Source organism: Corvus brachyrhynchos, unplaced genomic scaffold (assembly GCF_000691975.1).
Source record: "Corvus brachyrhynchos isolate BGI_N302 unplaced genomic scaffold, ASM69197v1 scaffold148, whole genome shotgun sequence".
Classification (NCBI taxonomy): Eukaryota; Metazoa; Chordata; class Aves; order Passeriformes; family Corvidae; genus Corvus; species Corvus brachyrhynchos.
In genome coordinates, this window is record NW_008239785.1 from 1,379,286 (window position 1) to 1,400,765 (window position 21,480).

Here is a 21,480-nt window from a genome sequence, read left to right on the forward strand (position 1 = left end):
GCAGCCTGTGCTCAGACTTCTTTGGGCCCAATTTTCCTTACATCTGTTAGAGGTTTTAAAGGAGGGATGTGGGGAGAGAGCTGCTTTCCTTTGGGTTGGTTAAATTTGGGTCACTCATTTCATTGATCTTCTGAGCTGGTCTCTGCACGGAAGTTCCCAGGGTTCCTGTAGGGTCACATGCATCAATACCTCATCCTCTTGAATCATTTTGGTTTGGGCATGAAGGTAGCACCAGACATACTGGAAGACAAAGCTGGACTCGAGGGTCTGGTCCAAAACATTTTGCAACGAACAAAACTTTGCAGATGTTTATACATTTATGAAAAGCAAATAATTTTAGCAAACCATCTAAGGTTGCTGTGCCAGCCCAGGAGTGACAGCCTGGGGATTTGGGGCTGCTGGACTTGTATCACCTGCAGTTTGTTCTGTGTGGAAGCTGTATGTTGGTTTTTGCATGGCAAAGGGCATTTGTCCGACAGCAATGAAGGATGGCTGAAATGAAGTGTCTTTCAACACCTTGAAGTTCAGAGGCTGATGATGCTCTAGCAAATATGAGCATTACCTTGGGTTTATGTTTAGCTTTTCAACCCTTGAGAAGGTGTCCAGGGTTTGTCTGAGTCAGGTGGTCTTACCAGGTGTTCTCCTGCATTATTCCCAGAATCAGAGAGGGAGGTGAAAAGGGATTTGCAGCAGGACAGAAGTGGCTGAGGCATTAATCCCTTGTTATTATGAGTGCTTGACAGCCCCCCAGCCAACCTGGCTTGGTCTGGTTGTTCTGTTGCTGTGGATGATCATTTGCTGTAGTGTGTGTGTCAAATTCTCTTTGATGCTTATCCACAGTACCTTAATCTTTTATGGTGGCTCTGCCTTCCCCCCTTTCCTCCTCTCTTGCTGTACAGGGAGTGGGCCAGACATTCCTTCCCTCTTTCAAAGAAAAGCTCAGCTTGTGGAGATCTCAGAGTAAGAAGATTAGATGGGAATCCAAAAGGACGTGGTGCTGATGAGGAGAGGGCAGCGATAAAAGTTAATGATACGTAAGCTCTTGAAAGGAGCTTTTTACCACACAGCTGTGTGGTAACTCACAAGTCTTGAACTGTAGGGCATTGCTTTCAACTCCAGCACAAATGCACCTGGGGTGTGTTCCATGTGGGCTGGGGAGATCTGGAGGGACATCACAGGAGCTGCCCTACCCAGATGGGGCTGGAGCCCCTGCCTCTGTTTGCTTCCCCTGTGTGTTATGACTCTGGAAGGGGAATTTTGTTCACTCTGCTCAGCGTTTGCTCTGACCTGGGAGCTTGTGCTATTCTCTGCTGATGCACTGAAGAGTTGGTGTGCTCTGGACTCTTCTCTGAAGCTCTGGCACATGGAGGTACAGGATGAGTCCCTGGTTACAGCCTCTGAAGCTACAAATGTGCAGGCTCATGCTCTGTCTCAGGGCATCCACTGGCAACTCCCTCCCATCCACAGTGGAAATCAGTTCATGGACCAAGAGCCAGAAAAACGCTGAGGAGATGGCAAAAGTTTGTATGGCAGGAGAGCCTGGTCGGGGCCCTGCCTTTGCTGCCCACTTCATTGTCTTGGAGGAATCCCTCTACCCACTCCTGCTTCTTTTGTAACCAGGAGCCAGTGAACGTGGGCCTGAGGTTTAGTCCTTGCGTCGGGTTTTCTTCTTCCAGGTTCAGCTGGTGATTAAGAGTTTGCTGGTCCTGCTCCCAGAGGTGCTGTGGGATTGTGCAGGGTGGGAGAAGCCACTGCCCAGGTGACTGGAGTGGCTCTACAAAGGGAGGTCCTGACCTGTCCAGGACGAAAGGGAGTGTATCAGGTGGTTTCTGTATCAAAACCTTCTCCAGTCTACCTTGGTCACTCCTAAATTTGAAAAACTCGTAGTTTGAAGAGGAAAAAAGGATTTGGAAGGCAGACTTTGGATGTGTGGGAGCAGGTGTGGGATGGATTGTGCCTGGTGTTTGAGGAGTGTTGGAGGCTGCTGGTACTGAGGGAGGAGCAGGGGTATTTGGATGCTCTTTGCCTCATGTCCTCTTCCCCTGCTTCCATCCTGTGCAGACTGGATGGAGAATGGAGATTACCTTGGAATTGTCCAGCGATGTCCTGGGAAAAAGGAGTAGATCTGAGCAGCTTTTCTGATAAAACTTAATTGTTTAGACAAACTCTGGCTGAACTTGCTTCCTCCTGCCTCCCAGCGTGCAGATAAATGGGGTGGAAGTGGGAGGCCGAGTTCACAGGCTGCTGGGGCCCTCCCTGGGGTCACCCCACCCCCGAGACCCCCTGTCCACCCCTTTTGGTGGCCTTGGAGGAGACGAGAAGATGCAGTTGAGTGCTGAGGGTGATGCCCTGGCTTTGGGTAGTTCAGTGCTCTGAGATGTGATGGGAACCTTGATAAGGCAGCACATCAGGGGTGTGGGTGGTCCTGTGGGCAGCAGTGAGTCCGTCATGGTTCAGCTGCGGAGGCTGGACCTTGGCTGTGTGTTGCCCTGCAGGATGCAGGAGGTGAATTTGTTCCAGCCCTGTTCTCTCCAAGCCTGGCAGTGCTGGGTGTAGGGTGGCTGGGCAGAGCTGTGCCCCTGAGAGATCCCTGTTTGACCTGGCAGTGAGGGTAGTCAGGATTTGGGTGGGATGTGGCCACTGGAGAGGTGTTGCCATGCCCTGTGTGGCTCCTGCCGAGGTCTCCAGGAACTGCTTTGTGGAGTCAGATGAAATCTGAGATCCTGTCATAACACTGATGTTCCTCCCACCACTCCTCAGGGAAACAGTCCTCCTTGGCCTACTTTGTGTAGTAAATAAAAGTTTATTTACAGCCCAGGAGTGCACGCCCTGAGGTTGGGAGGTGAAGGGTTCCTGCAGGGCCCTGGAGGAACTCTGGAGTTTCCTTTCTGCTTCGTGCCTTTGGTTTCTGGACAGAAAGTCTTGGGAAGGAGCAGCCCTGTGAGTGGGAGCTCAGGGGAAGCAGAGCCCTTTGCGTGGGCCTTGGGGCATGGCTTTGTCCCTGTGTGTCACCTGGAGAATGAGAACTGAGAGGAGATAACAAGTGCTCACGTGTGACACGTGGGCTGGAGCAGCCAGGGACAGCAGCAGGAGGTGAGCTGCCATCCATCTGTCCCCCTCCTTGGCTGAGGGTGGTGTGGGGACGGTGCCGAGGGGGACGTGGGCATGGGGCTGAGCTCTGCTCACCAGCGTCTGTGGGGTTTCCAACTCTGCCCTGGCACTGCCCATAAATATTCTGCAGAGCTTCAGGGAATGAGCATTTGTCTTCTCCTCCACTTGGAGGAGCGGGAGGGGTCTCTTTGGGGTTATTTCAGCCCATGTGTGGGACAGATTGTTTATGGGACAGTCGTTTGAAGGGCAAGCAAACCAAAGCCATGATTTGGGCTCCACTGAAAGAGCAAAGCTGGGAAAGCTTCAAGTCGTGGCTGCAGAGACAAGGGGGAACATGGCTGTGGCTTTCTGCTGGGGACCAGTGTTGTGTCCCTTGGGAGAGGCACAGAGAACATTGTTTGGAGTTTCTGCTTTTCCTTCTCATTTTTCAGACACGCAAGATTAATTGCTCTCTTTTATTGTCCGCAGCAATATTTATTTTGCTGCTCGGCAGCAGCAGGGACTGGATAGGTTTCACAAACTGAATTTTCCCTGGACAAGCCCCTCCTCTGATTTCACACCTCCAGCTGCCAGGCTCAGTTTTAAAACAGTTTGCACCAAAGCTGAAAAGTATTTGTAGGGCAGAGCAATGCCTTGCAGGAAATGGCTTAAGCTTCCTGCTCCCAAGATGGTGTGAGTGTTAAAACAGAACTGGAGAAATATTAGACATCCTACATCCGGCCTGGCTGGGGAGGGTGACCCTGAGGTGATGAGATGGAAAGCCTGGACACCCCTTCCCCCTGCTGCTTGTGCCTGGCAGCTTCCGGCAGGATGAGGGGCCCTGCTGGTGCCCCCCGACCCCCACCCCCTGACTTTATGGGGGGAAAAACGGGCAAATTGCTTCTTGCTCCTCTGGGTTTTGCTGTGTTTCAGTTTTGTGGGAAATGTGTGGGGAGAAGTGGTCGAAGGTGTGGAGCGAAGTGTCAGCAGAGTGAGTTTTCAGCGGAAAATGGGAGTTGGGAAAGCACTGGTTCTGATGAAATGTTTGTAGCAGTTTATTCACCGCCTCCCAGCCTGCAGTGAAAGGTGAAAGTCTGGGACAGCTGGATCTGAGCTGGTCCCGTTTGTTTGGGGCTGGAGTGGGACCTTCCTCATCCATCAGTGAAAATCACTGCTGAATTATTGGCTTAATCAGAGAAAACGGAATTCCTCCAGCGCGGGTGAATTCCCACTCGGTGCCGGCTGAGCACCATCTACCTGGCCAGGCAGGGAATAGCAGCTGCTGTGTGTCCAGGACAGACGGACAGCGCTGGGACAGAAATTGGGAGTATGGGTGAGCAGGAGCGTGGGGAAGGGCGGGCAGCAATGGGGTCCCGTGGGCAGGGAGGACCTCGCTGGAGCTCTGGGGTGGCTGTCACATCTTCAGATGGAATTCAGCTCCCTGGGGGTTACTGCCCTGGTATAGAAAGCTTCTCCAAACCCTGGTTTGCTGGCTGGAGCATGGAGATTTAGGGAATTTTATTCAGAATGTTACCAGCTGGATAAAAAAAAATACCTGAGCTGTGTCTGGGAGTCTGCAGATGCAGGAGGAATGAGGTGGAGGTGGTGGGCAGAGCAAGAGGAGGAGTATGGGTCAGAGCTTGGGCTGGTCTGAGCTCACTCACGCTCACTTCCTCCAGCAGTCACTGAGAATCCTAAAATTGCTCATAATGGAGGAAAAATTGCACCCGTGCTGGGAGCTGAGTCCCTTTGGGAGGTGTGTTCCAGCTGCAGGAGCAGCAGCAAAGCGTGTGGGTGCTTTTTGGGGCGGGTGCACCATGAATGGAGCATTATGCTGTGCTCCAAGCACCCTCCTCCCAAGCTTTCCGCCCTGACCCCTTCCTTTCCTGAGCTGTTCCATGTGGGATGGTGGGAGCCCCCGCCGCTCTGTCAGAGCAGGGATCCGGAGGGGTGAGTCCCACCCTCAGAGGCAGCTCTGGGCCTGGGGAGGTCGGTGTCTGACGCCCACCTTTCCCCATGGCACATAACCCCCCTTAGCCCTGAGCAGCGCAGCCCTTGGGGCTCGGGATTTGGCGAGGCACACCCCGTTTGTTTTCCCAGGTTTTTCCATGGGGTGCTTTTCCTGGGAAAGCTTTGGCCTGCGGACCTGGGGGAGGGGAAGATGAGGCTGATTTAAATCCCAGAAGTAGTCACAGCTGGCTGAAAGCTGTGTCTGCAGCCTGCAGTACACCGGAGGTGCCCAGCGCTCTTGGACAACGCGCTGGTGAAGCTGAGGGAGGGGGAGCCAGTCCTGGGGCTGCCACTGCAGGGTATGGGGGGCAGGAGAGGAGGGGTGGGCTGGAGGACTGCTGGGGCTGTTTGGGGACAGAAATGCAGTTATTTGCCCTGGAGTCATCCCCATTTGCCCTGGAGTCATCCCCACTGGCCCGTGGCTGCCACACTGTGCAGGGACCAGCAGGGTGGTCATGCACAATGTGGGGCAGGGGATGTGTGTAAAAAGGCTTTGCTGCCCCAAATGATGCTGGGTTGAAGCCTGCTTTTACCTCCCTGCCCCATCAGCTGGTGAGGCACATGCTCACACAGCATCCTTGAGTCCACAGGGCTCCAGGTGGGGTGGGGGAACAGGGAAAATTCATCAGAAAAGGGAGCATCCTTCCCCAGGAGTGTCCTGGAGCCCCTCAGGCAGTCCAGCAGCCCCAGGGTGTGCTGAGCAGCTGTGGTGGGGCTGTGGGGCTGTGGGGCTGCAGGAAGAAGCGGTGCTGCTCTGTAATCCCTGCATGGGGGATTTATTTTTCTTCTCCTGGCTGGCTGACCCTCAGTCTGCCCCTGCCAGCCCTTCCCTCTGTGTCACTGCGGGTCGGGGTGTCCCTGTGTGGGATGTGCCCTCCTTCCCACGGCTCCCACAGAGGGACGTGGAGCCTGGGGCTGCAGCAGTGGGAGAGGCACAGAAAGGTTTGGGAAGGGGTTTGGAAAGAGCTCCTTGAAAGGCTCTGTCCAGGGCAGAGGGCAGTGCTCGACTTGCTGAACCACAGATCTGCAGGGAAGCCGAAGTTTGTCTTAAATCTTTCTTAAAGCTTGTCTTAAATCTGAGATGAATGGGTAATCTGGAGCCCAGGGAGTGAGTTTTAGCCTGTCTCTGTGAGACTGGGGTTCTGCCTTGCCCTGATGTGCTCTGCAGGAGCATGGATTGGGACGGGAAGGGCAGGGATATAGCAGGGTCTGTGCTGGACCTGCCTGCATCCCTCAAGGGATGGATCCAGCACCCAGTCTTTGCCTCAAAAGCTGATTTTCCCTATTGCTCTTCATCTAGAAAATAGATTTCCACCACAACCTTTGCTTGAATGGTCCCAAACTCTGAATCCAGGGTCTTGGAGTCCTCAATAAAGCTTTTTCTTCTGGTTAAAAAACGTGAGTAATGGTTGATAGATCCCCAAGTGTGCACCCGAGGTTGTGGAGCGACCTAGGCCCCCAGGAATAGGCTGAAGTCAGCAGCACTCTCTGCTCTCAGCTTTAGGAGGGTGTCAGACATGAGAGCTGTATCCTGCTGAGCTGAAAACCTCAAACCCCGTTGGGGCCCATGACCTTTAAGTGGCAGCGAGTGTCACAGAGCAGAACCTCTGCCTTTATCTCAGATCACGGCGGGGGAGGAGGCTCTGAGCAGAGCTTGGGTGGTGGCAGGGCTGCCCTGGTTTCTCTGAGTTGGTGTTTGGGAGGCAGTGGGGCTGCCCTGATTTCATGGGGTGGTGGGGCTCATGTTGGGGGTCTCTCTGTGCTGGCCAGGCTGAGATGAGGGTTTGGGGAGCTGGTGGGGAGCACAGCACCCAGTGCCCCGGAGCCAGGGACACCCATTGCTGTGGGGCAGCACGTGCTGCTCCCTCCTCAGGTGCTCATGGGGGCCTCATGGGATTTGCAGTCTGGAGCATCCCCCTGACACTTTCTCTAGTCCTTGTAGGAAATGGAAACAAGGATCCTTGGTGTCCTGCAGGTTTGTGTCCAGAAGAGTTGCTCTGAACATGTCCTGTGTAAGATCTCCAGGAAGCATGACGTGCTGTCACCGTGTTAGGTTTGTGGATGCTGTCAAGGTGAGGATTAGGTGTACAGAGCCAAACAGGTACAAATGAACCCCAAAAACATGCACCAAGTGTGCATGGCAGCTCAGAGGAAATGCTTCTTCTGTTCATACCTAAAGCCAAGCTCTGCTTTCTTAGAAGTGGCTTCGCCCAGCAACGCCTGTGATGGTTCCTGATGATTCTTTGAGAGTTTATTCAGCAGCAGCACCTTCTAATTCAGGTCTCTCCACTTCCCCAGCAAATGCAGCTTCCCTGGCTTCTGTCACGTGTGTATGGACACCTGCCCTTGGTCTGAGTGCTGGTCCCAGTCCATGTAATGCTCTGTAGGGTGGATGGTGATGGAGACCTGGTGCTGAGTGCTTCATTCCCCACTTGGTGTGATTGTGGTGCAGGTCTGCCCTGAAACATCTCTCAAATATTGGTTCATCCATCTATCTATCTATCTATCTATCTATCTATCTTCTGAAATCTCTTGAGGAGCATTACAGCCTAATTGGAATTAGGTGCCTAAATACCTTTTAGGATGTATGTCCTGGCTCTCCTGTGCCTCTGAACACGGCACTGCCCCATCACCCTGATGCTGGAACAGCATCAAACCCCAAGATGTGCTCTGGCATGGGGAGTGGGATGGTGGGAGCAGCTGGGGTGAGGCAGGAAGAGGCAGGACGCCCCTCTTAGACCTCCCAGGGAACACTAACACAGCTTCTTTCATGTTGTGGTGGAGCCCATTGCAGGCAGACACCGTGCTACATCTCAACTGGCTCAGGAGCTGATTTGCTGTAGACACCTTCTGTATTCAGTAGGATGAGGTGTTTCTCCAAGGAGCAGGTCAGGACATCGCAGCTCCAGGTCTGCCACCCCACCTTTTCTATTGCTCTCTCCAACAATTAGGCAGCTAGAATCCATCCAGCCCCTCATTTAAACTCCTCCTTGAGCTACAGGATGTCCTGTGAGATTACTGAGCACTTGAATGAGGGGCTTTCTTAGCTTGGCAGAGGCTGAGCAGACCCCAGAGAGCTCCTGTGCTGGGGGAAGAGTCTGTTGCCAAGTCGTAGGAGGAATTCCCACGTTCCTGTTCCTTCCTGCTGGCTGCCAAATGCTTGTCCTGTCCACAAAAGCTGATGTATTTGCTAGGATTTAACCTTTGCTCATAGAAGTGAATAACGGAGATCTTTTACTTTTGGTTTCTGGGTGTAAATTCACAGCTCAGCACTGCTTTTGTATGCACAGCACGGACCCGTGGTGGGAAAAAACGGAGGAGGAACAGAGAGAGACTCCGCTTGGGTGAAGTCCTTTGTAGCAACAGCTGGGAGCCCACAGAAAATTGCTGCTCCCTCCTGCCCTGATGAACCCCCAGACCAGGCTCTAGGTGCCAACCAGACCTCACCATTTCAGCAGTAGCACAAAGGCAGCCCTGTGGGATGCGGAATTTGGGATTTCTCACGCCCAGAGTCACTGCTGGTCCTGTCTGGACTGATGGACAGGCTCCCACATCTTCCCTGTTGGCAGCAAGCATGTCCGTGGAGTTTCAGGGAGAAGGAATGCTCCTTTTTGTTGCTTCTTTTCATGCCTACAGCAGAAGACACAGCTAGCACTGTTTTACTCTGCCCTGGACCCTCTTTTTATTCTCCAGTTTGTGTCCTGTGGGACAGCCCTGGTTGCACTGGTGCTCATGGTTGCCACCAGTCATGTCACCAGCAGCCTGGCCACCTCTATGTGGAGCTGACCTGGTTTGTGGGAGGTGAGAATGGCCCAAACTTCAGCTCTCAAATCTGGGCAAAGCAGAAAAGAGAAAACCAGCAGGTCCAGGCACAGCCTGAACTCATTTTTGGAGGACATCAGCCATGGCCCACGGGTGGGATCAGCAGGAGGGAACCCTGCACAGAGGAGAGAGGTCTCTGAAACCCCATGGTGAGGGTTTGGGGCATGGTAGAACCGTGTGATGCCCTGATCAAGGTCAGCTGTCCATCAGGGCAGTGTGTGGCCTCCAAAAAGCTGGAATGAGTCTCCAGTGCTGCTCCAGGATTTGGTTCTAATTAAAGGGACACCCATGTAGGTGACCCCGGGGCACTCCTCCCCACAGGGGTGGGGAGAAGCTGCTGGTGGAGTGAGGCTCTTGGCTGGGGGATTTGCTTAGGAGCGGGCTTGCAGTGGGACCCTGGGGAAGCAGCATGGAGAGGTCCAACCTTACCAGTGTTTGCTGTTCCTGCACCAGCAATGCCTTCCTGGAGCTAAAGTTCCGTGGGATCAGCAGAAGCAGGGGTAAAGCTGAAGTGTTTTTTGCTGTAGGCGTGTGGAAATTGGACCCACAAAAGGACGGGAATTGCAGTGATTGCCCCCAAAATGACAGGGTGCTGATTATAATCACAGTCCATGGCATTGCTGCTGGCCCAGGGCTTATGACCAGCGCCATAACCCCACAGAATTCTCTTTTCTTGCCTATCTGTGTAAATCTCTGCTCTCCCATCAGTGCCTGCCCTCAGCACTCCCTGAAAATTGCCCAAAAATTCCATCTTGGTGCAATTTAGAATACGCTCCAGCCTGCCCTGAGCACATCTGGTATCTGTGCGTCGGGTGATATTAATCACAGCATGAACGCAGCCAAGTGTTAAACGGCACAGCCCTCCCACCTCCCCCCCGAAAACGAAGGTTGTTTCCGTGCTCCAGCAATAAAATGAACCCAGCATTCCCGGGCAGGCGGTGATCTGGCAGGAACAACTGCTGTGTGGGATGAAGGGATGAGGAACGCTCCGAAACGGGCCAAGAAACCATGTGCTCCTAGGACTTTTTGAAATCCCTGCGGTGTTTGAAGCTATTTTCTAGTCCTCCTCATTTTCTGAATCCGCGGCTGTTCCTGCTGCGTCTGCAACTGCTCCCTCTGCCCCAGAATTTTGTGCCGAGGTCTTGTTGTTTTGGGTGTAAATGCCGCTTTCTGTTTCCAGGAAGGTAAACACCCCTCCCTTGCCCTGCTTGGCTGTGCAGATGTCAAAGTGCTTCGCAAAGCAGGGGGGAGATGATGTTTCTGTTTTGCAGATGGGGGAGAGGAGTTGCAGAGGCTGCTGAGAAGTCCATGGGAATCTGCTCGCTTGGAGGGTGCTTGTGGTTTTGCTTCAGGACACTTAGTGGCTTCCTTTAGTGTTGGGCAACGACAGGACTGGCACAAGGGATATTTTTGCTCCCCTTTTTCTGGGCTGGCCACACAGCAGACAGTGAGCAAAACCCCACCAGCACCATGCTGGTCATGTTGCCCCCAAGTTCCCCAGTTTGTGGTTGATTAAAAAACAAAAAAAGAAAAAAAAACACAGAAAAAACCCCCAAAACTGTGGTTTCAGCACAGTTGGCGCCTCAGCCACTGAGGTTGCTGTGCTTTTAAGGGAGGCAGCCCCAGCACTGGTGCCTGGGAGGAATGGGGGGGCGAGAACTCTTGTGTGGTGTCTTTGATGTTGGAGGCTTTTACCCGCGTTACCCGGGGAGAAACTCGAGTGCTTTTCATGTCTGGTGGTGAGGGAGGCAGAGAGCCAGGAGGGATCTGCTTTGTGAGACCTTTTCGACGGGAATTCAGCAGAACTTTCCAGAAGTTGGGGGGAGGCTCTCTGGGGCAGCAGCTGAAATAGGTGCTGAAGCATCCTTGGCTCTCGAGGGCTCCAGGCAGCGTGCATTGTCCTCCTCATCATCCTTGGCTGAGTAAGTCTCTGCTTGAGCTCTCCCCAGCCTCAGGGAGTAAAAAGCTGTGGCAAGGGCTGTGCTGGGGTCTCCACAGCCGTGCCAGTGGGGATTTGTGGAGTGGGGAAGTTAAGCGTGGCCGTGCGATGAGTACGTGGGGGTTTGAAGGGTAAGGAGGGGAAAAATAGAGCAGTGGCTTAGCAGGGGGAAAATACCAGGGACGTGATGCAGGCACTGTCACAGGGGAGTGATTTGTCAGGACCTGTGCCGAGGGAGGAGGCAGAGCCGGCTCTGCCACCTCTCAGGCTCCCTGTGGGATGAGATGTGCTGGGCTGAGCCTCTGCACCACAGCCCGAGCAGGCAGAGAGTGGGACAGGGGAGTCACAGAGGCTGGCGTCAGCTCCTGGGGGTGAAATGGGGTGGCAGCAGCCCTGACATCATCCAGGGCATGGGGGCTCCCTGGGGTGTCAGCTCCCAGCAGGATGGGACCCCGGTGCAGACGGGCTGTCCTCACCCAGCTCCCACTGCCCTGTGGTGGAAAGGGGCCTGGCTGCTGGCAGTGCCAGGCAGGGGCGGGGTGCTGCCTGTGGTGGGCTCCGTGCTGAGTTTGGGAGCCCTGCCCCAGCCAGAGGGGCCGGGTGTGGTTTGCCTCTGCACAGGTGGTGGGAAGGGGCTGCCACAGCGTGGCCAGCCCGGCAGATGTGTGGCTGTGAGGGCTCTGCAGGAGATGCTCTCACGTTACTTTTGGCAAATGCGTTCCTGTGACATCGGGGGGAGTGTGTCTGGTGACGTAAGGGAGGGCTGGCAGCCCAGGGTGGCCTCACTCCTTGGTTTCTGCTCTGGAAGTTGGCTGTGAGCTGATGTGGAAAAGGAACTTCCTGGTGTTTGATGGCCCCTTGTCCTGATGAACACTGGGGAAAACCTCCTGAGCGTCCTTGTGTGTGCTGGTGGGTGCAGGGCTCCTGTCTCCAGCCCTTTTCCATGGCTCTCGGTGCCTCTGTGGGAAGTGCTCCCCAAAAACAGCCTCCTGCTCTCCCCTCCTCTTGCTCATCCTGCCCCAGCACTCACAGCAGCCCCCAAACCTGAGCTACAGCCCGTGCACAGGGCACACATCTCCTCTGCACTGTGGGGTGTGCTGGGATCACCCAGAGCCCTGGGGACACCCCAACCCCCCAAAAAGGGCAGGGCTGTGGAGATGCCACACGGATGGGGACACTGTAACAGTGGGGCTGCCACAAGGCTGGGGACACCAAAGGGATGATGACACTCCAGGGATGTGGATGCCATGGGGATGGGGAAGGCTATGTTGCAGCCCTGGAGCTCTGCAAACTGGCCCAGCTCCGAGCCTCACTTTTTTTTGTTTTCCTCTTTCTTTTTCTTCTTTTTTTTTTTTTTTTTAATAATTTGAACAGCCCCTCTGCATCCTTGCCTCGCCATTCCTGATGGCCCAGTGACAGTGACACAGATGTTTAGGTGACACGGTAGGGCCCCCTGGACTTGCCAAGCACAGAGGTATTCCATCTTGCCTTAGTCTGGCAGAGGTTGGGGGTACTGGGCACGGCAGCCCGGGCTGTGCCAGTGTGAACCCCCAGGAACTGTTCTTTCTCTCTGTATCCCAATGTCTCCCTGTCAAACAGCCCTTGGAAGCAGCCAGGGCTGCAGGAAAGGCTTCACGCCAGAGGATTTCAGGCTAGGCTTTTTATATCCATCCCAGTGTGACCACACTTCATTTAGGGAAGGAGCATCCGGGATGGATCTGGGCTGACATATTCAGGGCTGAGACTATCTCGGCTCTGCCAGAGCAGATCGGGGCCAGGGGAGCAGCTGGGATCCAATGGGGCCGGTACTGCTGCCCTGTGCTGTGCCTTCCAGCATACACCAAGCTGTTTATGTAGGATTTCTTGGGGATTTCATAGGTGTTGTGTCCATCCTTCTGTAAAGAGCAGGTCATTCCATCTGTCCCAAAACTCCCTCTTTGGAGCCACGGGTATCCAGCCGTGATATCTCGTCCATGAGCTGAGCAGCTGCGTGCCCTGCACGGCACACTGGGCTTGCTGCTGCTGCTTTCCAGGGTCAGCTTGTGGGAACACGCGGAGCAGAGGAGTACAGGAACAGCTTCCCACAGCGCCAGGCAAGTTTTGGGTTAAAGTTGCTTAATTTTATTGAATTAAAAAAAAAGAGCAGACTGGTGGTGCAGCTCTGGGGTGGGAGAGGATTTTGTGCTGCTGTTGGACATGTGCTGGCTGAGAGTCCTGGGTTTCCTGGTGCTAATGACTGTTGGGTGGGTGGACTAAATTCCCCTGGGAGGTAAGTGAGCCAGGCAATGGGGTATTTGTGTGTGCAGGCAACACTGGGCTGAGGTTTGGTTTTGAGACAAGGTAAAAATGCAAAAAACCAAGAATCGTGATTATGTGGGAACCCCTAAACGCTGCTGCCTTGTCCAGGTGTGGTTCCAGATTGTAGGATATAGCATCCAGGAGGAGTGCAGCTGTCCAGGGTGTGTGCCCTGCTTTAAGGGCCTCCTGAGTGCAGATAAGGACATGTCATGATAGAAAAAAACTGTTTGGAACACACGGAGAACTGCGATAGAGCTGTGACCTCTCCCATGCTGTTGTAGTTGCCATCCATGATTTCCCATGTTGAGACCAAAACCCCTGTGTGGCCGTGGGGCTCGTGGGTAGCTCCATGGTGGTGTTTGAATGTGTTTGACCCCACAGCCCCTCAGCACGTACCCTCTCACTGGGTCGTGCTGGCCATGGCTCGAGGTATGCACATGTGGCACGGTCTAATGGCTTGGTGGCCAATAACCCGGCAGCAGCGGTTCCTGGACGCCTCTCCGTGGGGAATCCAGACTTCCCTTCCCTGAGCACGGTGGAATTTTTATAGCCTGTGGTTTCAAATGCTGTGATTTCCTTATGGCCCCGATGCCGAATGCAGCCCTGTGGAAGCTGTGCTGGGTGAAACACGGGCTGGAGCTGCTGCTCCCTGGGTAACGTGGCTGAGCTTTGCTCCAGCACAGGGGAAAGGCTGGGCTGGGGAAGGGAAGGCTGTCACTCCTGGGGTTGAGCCTGCTGGGTGCTGTGATCTTATGGCTGAATTCAACTGGACTTTATTTCATTTATCCCTAAAATTTGTTGGGCTTGGTGGAGTAGAGTATGGTAAAGCTACCTGATTTGTTAAAAAGTAATCACCAAACTGGCAGTAAAAGAGTTAATCTTGCAAATACAGCTCAGTGGCATCCTGGAAGTGTCCATCCAAAAATCAGGATGGGAGTGGGCATGTGGCATTTCGAGGTAACAGGGTAGAGGTGGCCAGGCTGGCAAACCCCACTTGCCACGGGGCCGCAGCTGTGACTCGGGCATGGACGTGGCACTGTGGGATGTGTGCCTGGCTGGGAGATGAAGGCAGAGACAGTTCATCCACATCTAGTGGGTGTGAGCACTGTCTGCTTCCCAGCAGCATCCTTGGCTTTGTTCCCTGGGGTCCCTGTCCTTGTGGGGACGAGGCAGAGTTCTGCATTAATGCCCTGAAGATCTCTGCAGGCTCATCCTTATCATCCCCAAAATATCGGGCAGTGCTGGCGTGCTCAGAGCTCCCTCCCTGAGCCATTGGTGATCGCTAGGAAGGGGTGCAGCCGGTGGGAAATCAGCAGTGGTGCTTTCTCCAGTCCCTGATAAATCCCCTGAAAACCCCTGCCCAGGTCTGGCTGCTCTAGGGGTGCTTTGGGACCATCAGATTTTCCTAAAACATCCATGCCCCTGTGGTCCTGCTGCAGGGATGCTGCCTGGGTCCAGCCGCCTCCAGCCAGCTCTCCCTTCTCACGAACTTGTGGAAAAGTGATTTCCCTTCCTATTTTCTGGCCCCTTCTCAGACTCAGACTGGGTTAACTCTTGCTGTAGATGCAAAACTTGTTGGAGGGGCCTGGCCAGGCGGGGCTGTAAAAGCCACATTTTCTTTGGGAATCGGATTAAGGCCCCTTTTTCCTCGTGCTGGGCGGATGCGGGTGACATGAAGTCTCTCTTTGTCCTGGATGGTATTTCTGGCCCAGCTGCAGTGGGTTAACCCTTTGTCATCCCACACAGTCCTGGTGATGAATGGCCCTTTGCTAAGCAACAGGGACCTTTTCCTGGGGTGGAAGCGGGGGCACTGTGGGCTGTGTCCTCCCCCTGCACAGCTGGGGGATGAAGTGCAAAGCCTTGGTGCCTGGGTAGGGGACATGTCTGTGGGACAGGGAGCTGCCCTAATGCTGCTTGCTGCTGCCTTTCTTTGCCATTTTTAGTCTCTGTTCCCCAAGATAGATGGATGGGAGTTTGTGCCCCAGTCCTGCACTGGGACCAGAAATGTCTCCGTGCTGGGGCAGCCCCGGGCTGCCTGGATGGCACAGAGGGACTTGGGTGGGACAAGGAGGGGGCAAAAGTGACGGTGAGAGCAGAGGCCAGGCCGGCTGGCAGAGCACGAGAGCTGCCTGTGTGCTTCTCGGAGGGCACTGACCGTGTTCAGTGGTGCTCCCCGGGCACCAATGCCCAGCCATGCCTGCTGCGGCAGGAGCATCCCTTTTCCTGGATAACCAGCCGGGAGCAGGGCAATGGCAGGCAGAGAGCACCCACAGGGATCCCAGGAGCCCTCAGCTCTGGTGCCCAGGATCCAAGGAGGTGTCTTGGTTTGCTACTCGGTGCTGGGCTCTGTGGCCGAGAAGAAATGGAGGTGATTTCATGGCCATGCCCTGGAGTCTGGTGGCTGTGGGCATCTCACACCTAGGGCTCGGGTCCATTTTACTTTGTTTCCCCTCTGTGGCGCATTGTTGCATCACCTTGGATTCATCCGCTGCTGCTCTGAGCCTTGGCTTGGCTTGTTTGTTTATGCAAAAGCCAAATGGTAGCAGGGAACATCCCTTTCTGGTGGCCTGGAAAAGCTGCCGGGGGCACACAGCGCTGGCTCCCTGCAGCGCTGATCCTGTGCTGTTATCAGGGAGCCTCCTGATAAGAGCAGAGCAGGGATTTCCCCAGAGGGGGTCCTGGACCATGTCAAAGTGGCATCAGGAGCTCCCCAGGCCTCCCAGCAGTGGGGGAGTGCAGCCCACAGGCCTGAATTCTCCCCGTGTCCCTCTCCCTGCTGAGTTTTAGGACATGATCACCCCAAGGCTGATGGAGGGGTGCCACCATCTCCTAAATCTGACCCAGCAGCAGATGGGGACCGAGCGGGACTCGCTCACGGCGTCGGGAACTGCAGGGCGGCGACGCATTTCCCTCCCACCCGAGCTCCTCCTCCCCCCCATCCTCCTGACCTTTTCCCATCAAAACACAAAGCGCTATTATTCGGAGCAAGGCACCTCCATCCGAGGAGACAGCTGGCGTTGCAGCAGCTTGCTGGGGATGGGTTGTTATTAATTAAGCTGCAGGAGACAGCCCGGCAGCTTGAATGGAGTTTTCCTTCTTTTCAGGGTTAGGATGCCCTAAATTCTTTCTTCTTTACCTCCAAACGGTGTTTATAGGTTTAAAAGGGGCAGCAGACAAAGGGTGGAGAAGGGCCCATTATGTACAGCTTGCAGGGACGTGTATCCCTGCACGTGGCCTGCAGGGACCATTAGGACACCCCAGCACCTTCTTTGCAGCTTGGTTTGTACCAGGGGTTGCTGTGACCCCCAGGGATGTCCCTGTGCCACTGCCAGGCCATCTCCCCATCTAGAGAGGAGATGCCACTTTGGGGTGTAACAGTTTGAACGACTTGAGCAAGTTTGGGGTGACTCGGGCGGTTGAACTTTTCACTCCTTGCTGCTCTCCCTTGCAAAGGTGATTTATTTTCACCAAACTCATCCTGTGCCTCTGCTGCCGGGTCTGCTTTGACCGTGCAGAGGAGGAGCAGAGGTGGTGAAGGAGGATGCTGGGGCTCTGGGAGGTGCCCTTTGGTGTGTGAGCTCTGTGTAGGCTCCATCTGCTCCCCCTCTCTCCACAGGGCAGGATGCAGGGGTTTGGTGGAGTGGGGCTCTGGGATGCTGGGGGTTGAGATGCAGAGAGTTTTGCTTTACCTCTTTTAGGGATAATTTGTCCTTTGGGATACTCTGTGGATGTCTGGGGAGCAGATCATGCCCTTGAAGAGGAGGGGTGAGGACTGCTCCTAAGCAGCCAAAGGAGCCAAGTGTGTTTCCTTGGGCATGGCTGGGCTGTGCCATCTGCAGAGCTGGCCCAGGGATCTGAGCAGCAGCGTTTCGGGGCCAGGACAGACCTGTCCCTGCTGAGCAAAACCTGTGCTCAGAGCTGAGGCCACAGCAGTGCCTGGAAGATGCTGAGAGTGCTTTGTGTCTGTCCAAACCAGCACATCAGTGCCCCAACCAGTGTTCCCTGCAAGGGAAAAGGAATTTGGGAGGATTGGGGTTCTTTATTGCTTTTTCCAAATATCTGTGACTGTGGAGTGCCTTCCTAGCAAAGCCTGTTCCCTGCTGGAAAATGGTGGATTGTTCAAGCACAGTGAGGACCCTCCTGCCTCGCGGGAGCAGGCAGGAGCTGCAGATCCTCTGCAGGAGGAATGTGCCAGAGGAAGGGAGGCTGCTGCATGGACACTGCTGGGATGTGACACCGGGAGCCGAGGCACGGCCTCCCCAGGGAGTGGGTGACTCATGCCAAGGACACAGTGCCAGCTGCTCCTGATGGCTGGTGACAGCGTGTGAAATCATTCCTTCCTTCCTTCCTGGAAAGTGGGAGCAGTCTGGAGATGTCCAGCTGGAGGAGACTCTGGGTTTTGGTGTGGTGGAAGCTGGGACAGTCCTGGGTGTGGGGTGGGTTCGCCACGGTGCAGTGATGCTGGAGGGTCTGGATCCTGCTCCTGGCCAGGGCGTGGAGGGGTTGATTGGTGGTTGGTCCCTGAGCTCTGGAGGGCTCTGGGATGCTCCTGGCAGTGCCTGCACCCCATGTTACTGCTGCTCCACTACCCTCCTTCTCTAGGGAGATTTAAGCCACCAAAGAGCTTCTTTCATGAAGGAACTGGTGGGATACCTGCAGAGGTCTGTCTGACATGGGCTGCTCAGAGGAGCTGTTCAATACCAGAAACCAGGTAGCTTTAAAGACAAAAACCAGCATAATCCATCGACTTGGGAGTTCAGTACAGCCAGAGAAGAGGAAATGTCATTGACCTGTGGGTCCTAGAGATGTTCTGGGGAGTTACCCTGCACATGCTGCAGGGACTGTGGTGGCTGCCTGCCAGAGCTCTGCCTGAGTGGTAACACTTGCAGACCTGCACTCAGGCTCTTAGAAAAGCTTTGGGGTTGTTTTTAGATGTTCCTGGCATTGGGAGATCCTTTCTGTTCCTGCTAGAGGTGATGGTGTCTCTTTCAATGCTAAAAAAAATTAAATTTTGGTCTTGTGATCTTCAAGCTCTTGTCCTTTTCTCACTCATGCTGCTTTCCACTGAGTTTGCTGGTGCTTCACCAAGGTCTCTGCATTTCATTCTGCTATTGATCTGAGATTATAAATGCAGCTGGCAGAATTTCCGTCTGTCTGTCAAAGTCACTGGGGACTGGCAGGTAGTCAGCATTGCAGCAATATTGAAAGAATAAAAATTATTTCCTAAGCCCTAATAGTGCACTTTTAACTGGAGACTGATGAGGTGCAGTAAAATTGGAAATGTCCCTTCAGCATTCCTGCGAGAGAACATCCCGCTCGTGCTGCCTGTGCCTGAGGGATTTGATGTTTTCTTAAGTGCTGGGCAGCTTGGGATGAAGTGAGTTTGTTGGCAGGTCTGCCCACAGGCTGGATAGTGCTGGTGAAGCTGCCTTCACCTGCTAATCCTGGTTATTCCTCGAAGCTGGGGATTTATGGTTGGAGCTGGCCAAGGGCAGAGCATTGCCCGGCGCAGGGGAGAGCTGCAGTGCTGCTGGGGGACAGCCCCACTGCTGGGCAGTTCTCTGCTGCAAAGGACTGTGGCTGGGATTGTTCCCAAAACTCAGGGTCTGTTGAAACCCTCACTGCTGTATCCCTGAGCATGAGTGCTGGACCACCTTCTCCAGTCAGCCCTACCAGCCCTGCAGGGTGTGGCTGTGACATGGGGACCTTCTTTCACTACAAGGATGTCCCATAAAGCAGTACAGATTGGATTGTGTAAGCCAGGCAGGAATCTTCCTTAACATTTCAGATTAGTTGCAAGACTAAAAGCTGGATCTGTAGTTAGTTCAAATCCCTCGGTACAACTGACAACAGCAATGGGCCTCTTTAGAATTGCTCCTAACTCTGATTATTAGTTTTTTCTAAGAGAAGAACAATGAGTTTGTGATTTTAAAACCCTTAATTAGAGGATTTGGATCCAGTTCTTGGCTCTGCTGTAAGATTTCTGTGTGACCCTGGGCGAGTCACTTAATCCCTGTCCAGTTCATCTTCACTGTAGGGGTGAAGCTGCTTCCTTCCTCTGCCTGTCGGTCCTGCCTGTGCTCAGAGCCAGAAATGAGCAGTGGGAGAAGCACAGGGCCCTTTTCTTCTTGCAGGAACAGAGATGCTCCTGTAAGAACAAATCCCAGAGGTGGCTGTTTGTCACTCTGTGAGTTCCGCCTCTGCACAAACACCCCAAAGTCACCGAAAGCCATCCTGGGGACCAGCAGTGCTACTAAAGGGCTGCTGCACTTGCTGTGGGGCCAAGGATGACACTTTGTTGTCCTTCTGAGCTGCTCGCTCACCACCTGTTGCTCCTGGGAAGGATAAGAGTTGAAACAAAATATTTTCTATTAATTAATCTGGGAAACAACTTGTACACAGTGTTGAGTTCCTGTGTGCTCCGATTTCTTCCTCCTGAGGGTGGGAAGGCCCTGGCACAGGGTTCTCAGAGAAGCTGTGGCTGCCACGTCCCTGGAATTGTCCAAAGCCAGGTTGGACCTGGTTTAGGGGAAGGTGTCCCTGCCCATGATTGGAATTAGATGGTCTTTAAGGTCCCTTCCAACCAAACCAGTCTGTGATTCTGTGAAATGTCTTTGCAGAGATTCATTGACCATGGGGACAGCTTTTCTATGGTTATTTTTGTTCCCTCACAGGCAAGACTAAAGTATGCCCATGATTTCAATCTGAAAAAATTAGCTCCAAGGAGCAAGGAGTTGGTTCACGTGGCTGAGCACGCTGTGCTCACCTGTGTTTGCTGCTCTTGGTTTGGGCACATGAACCCTGTGCTGATGTTTAACTCCTGCAGAGCCACAGATGTGGCCAACTTGATGGCAGGGACAGGAAGAGCACATCGCATCTGCAGAGCCCACATGCACTTGAGATCCTCCCTTTAATCTTTGTGCAAGCACAGCACCTAAGTGAGCTGGGCACAGCCTTTTCCTGCCTTTCTCCAGCTAAAACAAGGCTGGAGCGACTTACAAACAGACCCAGCTGCTACTCGGGCAAGCCCGGTTTGGCATCTAGCATTGGATTTTCCTGGAGATTAGAGAGATTAAAACACTAATGCCTATTGATAGGGGTTAAAGCTTTAATAAGTCATAAAAAGTGGTGTAATCTGGCAGAAAGCTGCACGCAGCTGCAGCATAAGCAGATTGAGGCTGGGTTTCCTGCCTGGGTGCTGGGTAAAGGTTTCTCAGAAATTGGTATTTGTGGTACTTGCTGAAGTGGGGGGGGGATGTGGTCTTGCCCCCCCTGAGCACCCATCGTTTGCAGAGCAGCCTATGCCAGCCTTGCTGGGCATCACGGGAGGGGTGCTGCCAGCCTGGTGGGGTGGGAAGGGGCTGCTGCCAGCCTGGTGTGTGGTGGCAGTGCTTGTTGGAGGAAGATCTGCCACTGCTCGTGGTCCGGAAGTGGAGAGGGAAGGTGACAGCCACAATAGAGCCACAGGCAGGAGACAGGGCAGGGGGGCTGTGGTGCCACGGGCACAGGTGGCAGGGCTGGCATCAAGTGCAGGAGCTTAGCCAGAGGCTGGTGATGCTGGTAACAGCTCAAAAAGGAAATACGAGTACTAGCTCTGGGCTTGCAGGCTGTGCAGGGGCTGTTGGTGGGAAATGGAGTCCTCTGGGTGTTGAAAATTGCAGATGTGCACATCTGTCTTAACCCTTTCATCACCTGCAGGCCTTTCTCTGGGAGTGCAAGTCTGGGAACTGCAGGGAAAAAGTCCTGAGGTCATAGGGTGGGTCAAAGGAACGTGTCAGACCCAGGAGCCCAAAAGAGGGAGGTTGGCTTCTTCTTGGCTGTGACAGGAGAGAGCCCCCCCGCCACTGCTGGACATCACAGAGGGGACTTCACCCCACACCAGGGTGTGTGTTGGAGGGACATGGCAGCTTCCCTCCTGTGGCTGGCCCTTCCCTCTGCTGGTGGGAGAGAGGTGGTGGGGATGCTCTGGGATCAAGGTATAAGGCAGGAAGGACTTGTGGAGACAGCTAGTATCTTCATTCAGCTTCACTGACATCATTTTAGAGAGCAGCCGTGCCCATGGGGGTAGGTTGACATCTTGTCCTGGCAAATGTGAGATGCAGCCCAGAGCAAACCGAGGCCACACTCCCAGCGCTCACACCCGCCAGCACTGCTTTGGGGCTCTGCTGGAGAATTTCGGGATGCTAGAAAGCAAAAGGCTTCCCTGGCCTCAGGGACGGGGATGTGGATGAGAGAGTGGCCCTTGTCCCTGGAGCACTGGGCTCCTCTCCTGTTGGGGCTGCCCCGTTTGTCCCAGCCTCTCTCTTTCCCCGGGAAGGTCC

The 21,480-nt window shown here is 54.1% G+C and overlaps 1 protein-coding gene across 7 annotated transcripts in view; it reads left to right on the plus strand.

Annotated features, from left to right (window-relative positions):
* SEPT9 (septin 9) overlaps positions 1-21,480 on the plus strand; it is a 134,576-nt gene that overhangs the window by 87,236 nt on the left and 25,860 nt on the right. The window contains exon 1 of one of the 7 annotated variants that reach the window (XM_017743232.1): positions 3,075-3,093. The exons of 4 other annotated variants lie outside the window; for them this stretch is intronic. The gene's annotated coding sequence lies outside the window, so the exon portion shown is untranslated. Of the gene's footprint in view, positions 1-3,074; positions 3,094-10,087; positions 10,107-10,740; positions 10,845-21,480 lie in introns of those variants that run through there. 2 more of the 7 variants (XM_017743231.1, XM_008640556.2) reach the window with 2 other exon arrangements.